Below are 9,547 nucleotides of genomic sequence, written 5' to 3' on the forward strand. Positions count from 1 at the left end.
AAATAAATCAAGCATGGATGAGTAGGCACATCAAGGCTCAAGCAACTCCTACTCATGCAAGTGGGTTTCAAATTATTTACTGTGGCAATGACAGGTCATGCAGAGGAATGGGTTCAACTACCGCAGCAGAAAGTAGCAGTTGAATCGTTGTTGTCCTAATGCAGTATAAGGAGCAGGAGCGAGAGAGTGGGATTTATCGAAATGCTCAAGGGGGGGGGGTTGCTTGCCTGATAGATCCACGAAGAAGCACTGCTCCTCAGACAGGTACTCGAGACACCTTCCGGAGTAGAACCTATCGAGAGGGGACGGTGCCGGCAATCATTAAACAACCATATGCAACAATATGATGCATGAAGATGACATTTCAAAGATGCTATGATGTGCCCTAATGCATCTAGCATCAATTTGGTTGAAGTCCATATGAACTAAGGGTTCATATGCAAACCCCAAATTAAGTATATAACATGCCGTTATTACGTTTTCACTTATACAGCAATTATAAGTTGGTTTTTCATGCATGAAACTGGCATAAATGGATTCCTTGCATTTTTCTGATGATTTTTCATATATAAATTATTTCATTCTGAGCTACGGTTTAATTTCTATGATTTTTAGAAGTTTTAACTATTTTCTAAAATTCTTTGAATTATTTAAAATCCAGAAATCAATTACTGCGTCAGCGTGACATCACAGAGGTGTCAGCAGGGCTGACCAGGTCAAACCTGACGTGTGGGGCCACACGTCAGTGACACTGGGGTTAACCCCGGGTCAAACCCGCACTGACCAGGGTTTGACTTGGCTCTGGGGCCCACTGTCAGTCTCAGGGGGGGATTAGGGTGTGGAATTAGTGCTAATTAAGCCGCCACGTCAGCCTCGCCAGAGTTCGGCCGGCGACGACCAAACCGCGCGGCGGTGCTTTGCCGGAATGCGCTACAGGCGGCGGAAGAGCGCGCGGGGACTACCAATCGGCAGCCCGTGCTCGATCGCATCCACCTGGGCATAGGGGAGGTCGCGGGGACGGTGGAGCTCGCCGGAGCAGGGCTCGCGGCGGCGGCCGGAGCTCGGTTATGCGCGGGCGGGGTGCTGCAGCTCAAGGCGAGCGAACGGGGGGGTGCTATGCAGCACCTAGAGGACAATAGGAGCCCGCCGGGGCAACTAGCAGGAGTGGAGGGGCTCAGTGGCTCGGAGCTCGCCGTCCATGGAGGACGGCGGCTTCGGGTGCTCGCAGGGCAGCGGCTACGGGGCGTGCGTGAAGAAAAAGGCGGAGGGGAGCGATATAGTGGCTCACGGCGAGTCTTCCGGTGCAGACGGCGGGGCCGGGGAGGTGTCGGAGCGAGCGGGGCGGCGAGGCGAATCTCCAGCGACCGAAGAAGGGGATGACGGCAATGGCGGGGTTACAGGGCGCTCCGACTGGCTTCCTTCTGTGGAGAGGCGTAGCGCGAGGTGGCGGAGCTGCTGGCAAGACAGAGGGGCGAGGGGTGGCTCTGGTGACGACTACGGCGAACGGCGGCGAGGATGGCGCTCGGCCATCGCGGGAGAGGGTGAGGGAGACGAAGGGGAGAGTGAGGGAGGGGCCAGAGCTTGCGTGGCGTCTCCATAGAAGGCCAGGGCGTCGACGGGGAGTGGCAAGCAGGAGCTGGCGAGGCGCGTGGCCAGCGCGCGGCGAGCACACGCTCGTCCTTCTGTCCGGGAAGGAAGACGACAGCGAGGCTGCGGTGGTGGGTTGGGCCTAGCTGGGCCGGTCCTGTTGGGCCACCAGGTAAGTCAGGTAAATTCCCTTTTCCTGTCTTCTTTTTCTATTTATGACATTTATTTTGTATCTAAAAGAAATGTTAAAACATTTCCATAAATGCTGAAAATATTTGTGGCATCTAGATATAATATTCCAGAGGCCCTCACCAATTCCCAACATTTTTGGAGCCATTAAAAATATTTATATAATTTAAACAGGTCCAAATCAAATATTTATGCATTGATTCAAAAATCCAAAATGTGTAGCAAAAATGTGCATCACCTCTGGTTGTTGTTCCCAACATTATCCAAAGAGCATGAACATTTTTGAATAGCATTTTGGGTTCATTGAAAATCCATTTTAAAGTTGAACCTATTGGAAAAAACTTTGGTGCTAGGGTTTGCAACTTTCCACATTTCAAAATTATTTGAAATTTAAACATGATGCACAAAGAAAGCCTAGGATCATACCAGAACTAGGGATGTGACATCACCAACGCTCCTCTCATCAGGAGAGGGCAATCTCTATCAACATCTTCATCAGCACCATCTCAACTCAAAACCCTAGTTCATCTCTTGTATCCAATTCTTGTCTCCAAGTCCGAGATTGGTGCTAGTAGGTTGCTAGTAGTGTTAATTACTCCTTGTAGTTTATGCTAGTCGGTTTAATTGGTGGAAGATCATATGTTCAGATCCTTTATGCATATTATTACCCCTCTGATTATGAACATGAATATGCTTTGTGAGTAGTTACGTTTGTTCCTGAGGACAAGGGAGAAGTCTTGCTATTAGTAGTCATGTGAATTAGGTATTCGTTCAATATTTTGATGAGATGTATGTTGTCTAGCCTCTAGTGGTGTTATCTGAACGTCGACTACATAACACTTCACCATTATTTGGGCCTAGAGGAAGGCATTGGGAAGTAATAAGTACATGATGGGTTGCTAGAGTGATAGAAGCTTAAAGCCTAGTTATGCGTTGCTTCGTAAGGGGCTGATTTGGATCCATATGTTTCATGCTATGGTTAGGTTTACCTTAATACTTTTGTTATAGTTGCAGATGCTTGCAATAGAGGTCAATCATAAGTGGGATGCTTGTTCAAGTAAGAACAGCACCCAAGCACCGGTCCACCCACATTCAAATTATCAAAGTACCGAACGCGAATCATATGAACATGATGAAAACTAGCTTGACGATATTCCCATGTGTCCTCGGGAGTGCTTTTCCTTATATAAGAGTTTGTCCAGGCTTGTCCTCTGCTACAAAAAGGATTGGGCCACCTTGCTACACTTTATTTACTTTTGTTACTTGTTGCTCGTTACAAATTATCTTATCACAAAACTATCTGTTACCACTTATTTCAGTACTTGCAGAGAATACCTTGCTATAAACCGCTTATCATTTCCTTCTGCTCCTCGTTGGGTTCGACACTCTTACTTATCGAAAGGACTACGATAGATCCCCTATACTTGTGGGTCATCAAGCTCAGTGACTTCAAAAAGTTGTACATAAGCCTTGTTTGGGCCTTGCCGGCGTCGGTGAATGTGGGCTGAGTAGCCATGTCAGGTTGTACTGTACTATACATGCATTTTTTTAACATCAGCAAGCAACTGTGCCGACAGTTGTACACAATATCCGGGTCAACTTGTTATTCTCCGCCCCGCAGGGCTGAAAACTTTCGTAGGAGGTATGCATTAGGCTTAACAAGAAAATGAAATTTAAGAAATAATAAATGGGATGTAATTATAATAACTGGGCAGTAACGATAAAAAATTGCACCAAACGCGTAATTAGTTTAAAAAATATATTATTTTTGGAATTTGGAAATTTTAATTTCATTACTTGTTGCGCGCGCAATATTTTGTTGGACTTTAACGTAATACAACTTTATTTTGAAATTATATTTAATCTGACTAGAAATATCGGATACAATTATTTCGGATCCCATAAAAATGTGGGAATTTTTTTGAATTCTGTTTTGAGTGGTTGGTTGAAATTATTAATCGTTGTCATAGCTAGAAAATGGGTTGTACTTTTAACAAACTATAAATGGGTTGTAGTAAGTTCCATTAGAATTAAAAAAATGGGCTATACATTCTTACAAATCGCAAATGGGCTATATGTTCTCTGCCACACACTTGTGGGCCTGTAAGTTGACGCGTCCCCTAAAAAAATAAGTTGACGCGTATGCAAGGATTTGTCAACAACACACGGTTCTGGTAGCTGTGGCCGTTGGATGTCCATCCAGCGGATGTCGTGCTTCTTCTTCAATCTCGGATATTCTTGCTTCAGCCGCCAAAAAATGATTCCTCCCCCTGACATCTGGGCGCACCGTTTCGTAGGCTGACCTATGGGCCTACTAAGTTGACGCGTACCAAGGGTTTGTCAACTTAGTCAATATAAACGATTCTAACTGCAGTGACCGTACGATGTCCATCCAACGGTCGTAGTGCTCCTTCAACCTCTGGTCTTCTTGCTCGAGCCGCCCAAAGCAGCGCCGGTTGTGCCGCGTGCTCCTGCCTCCCGTGGCCGACTGTGATGCCATGGAGGCCTCACCGCCCCCTACTACTCCGACTGCTGGCCAGTCCATCCCTCTACTCACTCACACCCCCTGTTATTCTGCGGTGATAGCAGCCTCACACCGCAGCTGAACCAGTGAACCCTCGTACTCCTCTCCATGCGGGCTTCCACTGCCGCGTCTTGCCCAGCTCCGTGTCGTCCCCTTCCTAGGCCTCGTCATCATCCACCACCCCGGTGCTCTCGGCGTGGTGTGGTCAACGTGGTCAAGGAACGGCTTCCATTGGACGTGGACTATACGTGGAGAGGCTGACAGCTGGGTCCACGACGGCAGCAAGGAATTGCCTCCTTATTACGTGGAAAATAATGATTCCTCCACCTGATAGCAGGGACCCACTAGATGGGCCATCGTATTTCGTGAAAAAATGTTTCCCCCTAACTGTTGGGACCCACCGGACGGGCCACCGTATTGCGCGAAAAAACGTCCCCCCCCCCCCGCTGTCAGCACGGAACCACCGGAAGTGCCTACATATTACGCACAAAAAAATGAATACTCCCCCTGCTGGTTGGGACCCACCTTGGTGGGATGCTGACTTGTGGGCCTACTAAGCTGACGGGGACGGAGTGCTTTGTCAACTTAGTCAATATGAACGATTTTAGCTCCAGTGACCGTACGATGTCTATCCAACGGTCGTAGTTCTTCTTCAACCTCTGGTCTTCTTGCTCCAGCCGCCCAAAGCAGCGCCGGTCGTGCCGCATGCTACTGCCTCCCGTGGCCGGCTTTGCTACCGCGGAGGCCTCACCGCCCCCTACTATTACCACCGTTGGCCAAGCCCTGCGGCGACGGCAGCCTCACACCGCAGCCGAACCAGTGAACCCTCGTAGTCCTATCCGCACGGGCTTCCACTGCCGTGTCTTCCCCGGCTCCGCATCGTCCCCTTCCTAGTCCTCGCCGTCGTCCACTGCCCTGGTGCTCTTGGCACGGCATGGTCAACGTGGTCAAGGAACGGCTTCCATCGGACGTGGACTATATGTGGAGAGGCTGACAGCTGGGCCACGGCCGCAGCAAGGAAGTGCCTCCTTATTATGCACAAAATAATTATTCCTCCACCTAATAGCGGGGACCCATCGGACGAGCCATCGTATTTCGTGAAAAAAACGTTTCCCCCTGACTGCTGGGACCCACCAGCTACATCTTCGCACGCAAGGAAGTGCGTCCAAAAAAACGATTCGCCCACCTGACTAATGGGACCCACCAGCTACATCTTCGCACGCAAGGAAGTGCCTGACAGTCGGGACCCACCTGGTCGAAGCGTACGTAGCATTGTCATTCTGGTCGCGAACGTGTACGTACATACTGGTCGATGTAGAGGCGCGCACGTGTCGTAGTAGAGGCGCGCACGTAGCATGTACACGTACGTACAACGGCCAGTGTGCAAGAAAAAAATACGGCCACGTACGTACATATGGGCAGGGTCTCGAACGCCTACTCGCGCATATGTACGGCCAGGGCTCGTGTACATGGCTGGGTCGGAACGGAGAAACTACGTCGTCATCGTGTTCATTGGGAGCCAACCGGCTGGGTCGGAACGGAATGCATCGTCATGTTCATCGGGAGGGCTTGGACGGAACAACCGATGGAAACGAGGCCTGGCGTACCGCAGAACGGAGGAATAACGGCTTTGTGTTCGACTGGCCACGGTCGAAATGAGATCTTGTTCATCGGGAGGGGTCTGGCGTACCACAATACGGAGGAAACAGACCTCCTACGGTCGAAATTGGGTCTTGTTGATCGGGAGGGGGGTGGTGTACCGCAAAACGGAGGAAACGGACTTGTGTTGGAGCGCTACGATTGAAACGGGGGTCCTGTTCATCGGGAGGTGTCGTGGAATTGTCACGGCAGATGTCCTAGTGTGAGGACTTAGTCGTGAGGCCAACGCATCTATACGGTAGCTTGAGAGGGGTTGAGTGGGACGAGAGACGCAAGGTTTTACCTAGGTTCGGCCCCTCATGGTGGAGGTAAAAGCCTACATCCCGCGTCATTGATATTGATGATGATGATCACGATTACAAGGGTGCTCTATCTCGAGAGCTATTGATTTGTCTGTCTAAACCTAACTTGTGAAAACTTGTCCCCCTGTTGGGGAGCCCTGCCCCTCCTTATATATGTTGAAGGGGCGTGTTACATCACTAGTCCTAGTTGGATTAGGGTTACTCTATTACAAGTGGAGTCCTAGTCTTGCTTCCTTTGTAGGAGAATATTCCTTGTGCTTTCCTCATAAACCGGCCCACCATTAACATGAACCGGCCTTCTGGGCCTTGGGCCTTGTCATCCGTCTGACCCTCCTGCTGGGTCACTAGTGAGTCATAATGTTCAGGCGAGTTGCTTGTAAACCGCCAAGTCAGGGCGGGTTGCCAGTGAATCGCCAAGTATCAGCCGGGTCTCCAGTAAACTGCCATGTCCGGTCGGGTCATATTTCCGGCTGGGTCATACCACGGGGTATATCCTCGACATTAGCCCCCAGTTTAATTTGGATTTATCCATGTTAAACTGATGCTGTAAAACAAACACAAGAACAAATTTGACAGATTGTGTTCCGGGTTAAGAATTCTTGTAAGCCGACACTTGATCATCCTTAACTTCTTGTCATTTTCTTCTTCTAAAAAATCCGGGTCAATAAGCCAGCTTCAGAGTCAATTTGTTCACATTGGTCTCTTGTAGAGAAATATTGTAAGAAATAATCCACTTGAATCGGCTTCCAAAGCGCCGGTTTAAAAATATTGGTTTTGAAATACTCATCTGATTCTTCAGCCGGGTTGAAGATGTAAAACTTGTCGGTTTATCATTGTCGGGTTATAACAAATGATGTCGAGTCATAATTGTTGCTGACACAGGGTCAAAACTAAGAATTTGAAGATTTTTCTCCCTTATATCCATACTACCTATAGCCCCCAAGTCTTGAGCAGAACAAAGTGATGGCTTAAGACTTGCTTCAATATAAATGCTGCCACTTTTGAAGAAAACCATGTTGTTCATCCCAGTCACTAGTAAAAACTGAATACTCCATATTATGTATCCCCCAAGTGTCGGGTTGTCATGCTTGCAGCAACCTGGGACTTATAATTGCTTGATGCTCAAAAAACTTCAACTAGTGATTATGCAGTAATGAGCATGGACTTTATAAATATGTTCATGCTTCATTGAAAATAACATCATATGATGTAACTCCACCATGGGGCTTGAACCCACGTCCACAAGGTTAAGAGCTTTGTGCTTTACCAACTGAGCAGTAGACCCTTGATTATAATGTATTAAGACTTGTGTACCTTGAATGATTGATAGGAGCAATTGGTAGCCCCCAAGGGCCGGCTCATTATGATGTGATGAGTCGGGTCGTTAATAAGGCCAATAAAAATGACTTTGCATTAGCCCCCAAGTGTCATGGTGCATGCTTGCAGCGACATGAGACTTGCATATTTGATATAATCTCAACTTGAATAATGTAGACCCCAAGTGCCAGGTTGTAAGCATGCAGCAACTCGAGACTATTCCTTCAATTGTAGAATAAATCATATCCATTGATAATATGATAGCCATTGCGCTAAAGCGACTTTGAAAACATTAATCATAATACTGGTTATTGATAACCATAATAAAATCTAGCCATGTTGGCTATTTGAAGATTTGAATAATATAACCCGGTTTGAAAACCAATTCCTGCCATATAAACCGGTATATCTGTGCCCATATGATACATGCTATGATGATATAATGATGATGCAATGTGTGACGCAATATATGATGATGTATGTGTATGACCAAGAGGGTTTAAGCTATAGTTCGGATACGACCAGAGCCCCCAAGTAGTCATAATTGTGGCATTGCACCGATCAAGAGGTGTAGCTATGGTTCGAATACGACCAAGCCCCCAAGTGATTTCCCTGGTGGCCCTATTTCCTATCAAAAAGGTGTAGCTATGGTTCGAATATGACCAAGCCCCCCAAGTGATTTCCGTGGTGGCCTTATGCCTATCAAGAGGTGTAACTATGGTTCGAACACATAGCCCCCAAGTGATTTCCCTGGTGGCCTTATGCCTATCAAGAGGTGTAAGTATGGTTCGAACACATAGCCCCCAAGTGATATTGTGAGCTGTGCTCAAGGGGTACCTATGTTTGAGCTGTGATGTGCAACAGACTCTCTTTGGCTCCTTATGATAATATGGCTTGATAGACGGATTACCGAAGTAACCAGAGTTGTGCTCTTATGATAATATTGGCTTGATAGCCGTATTAATAGGGTAGTCACAACTATGATCAACAAGTAGGAAGCCCCCAAATGATCAATAATATGATAAACCAATAAGACAGGATGCCCATATTTGAACCGCGCATCATGGCAGCAAGTTCTCTTTGGCAATCTTTAATTTTTTTGCAAGAGATAACTTCTTCTTGAACCGGATGTTAAACCGGATATTGAGAGCTTCAAAGCTTTGTGGGAGACATCTTTCCCTTGAATTGGATTTTAAACCAGAATCTTTGTTCTCAGCCGAAAACTTTCTGATGGCCTTTAAACTCGAACTTGCAAGAGATTAATTCCAGAAATTCTTAAACTGGATTTGAGAGCTTAAGAGCTTTGTGGGAGAACAAATTTCTCTTGAACCGGATTGTAAACCGGACATTTGAGAGCTTCAGTGAGACTGACTTCGCTTGAGCTGGATTTTAAACCGGATATTTGAGAGCTTCAACGCTTTATGGGAGAGAGATGTCTCTTGAACCGTATTTTGAACGGGAATCCTTTCTGATGACCCAGAACTGCTTCATTGAGCCGTGATTTTGTATTTGTCATATATTTTTTAAGCCGGAAATTTTCTGACGGCTTTTAAATTTTTATCAACATAGTCGTAGCCTCCGGGACCGGGTTATCTTCCCTCCAATGACCCGGAGTCTTAAATCTCACAATATTTGCTAAGTCATGTTATCGTAGCCCCCGAGTCTTAAGACTGCTCGATGAGTTGGCTTGAGACTCTCCATGCTTGACCATGATATAAACCGGCATATTGCTGAACAAAAGAATGTTGTCATATGTTGAAGCTGGAAGCACGGCAGCGAATTAATGATCTTCGCAACACTCATTGTATATCCTTGGCGTTGATAACGCAATATGAATCCACAGAAACTTGAGGTCGATCGTGGCGGGTTATAAATGACTTCGTATGATTTATGTCAGTAATCCGGCGAGAGGTTCATCCCAGCTGGTTGTTTAACAAAAATGTAGTGGCGGTGACGTGGATGCCTATCC

Source organism: Triticum aestivum, chromosome 7A, assembly GCF_018294505.1.
Source record: "Triticum aestivum cultivar Chinese Spring chromosome 7A, IWGSC CS RefSeq v2.1, whole genome shotgun sequence".
Taxonomy (NCBI): domain Eukaryota; kingdom Viridiplantae; phylum Streptophyta; class Magnoliopsida; order Poales; family Poaceae; genus Triticum; species Triticum aestivum.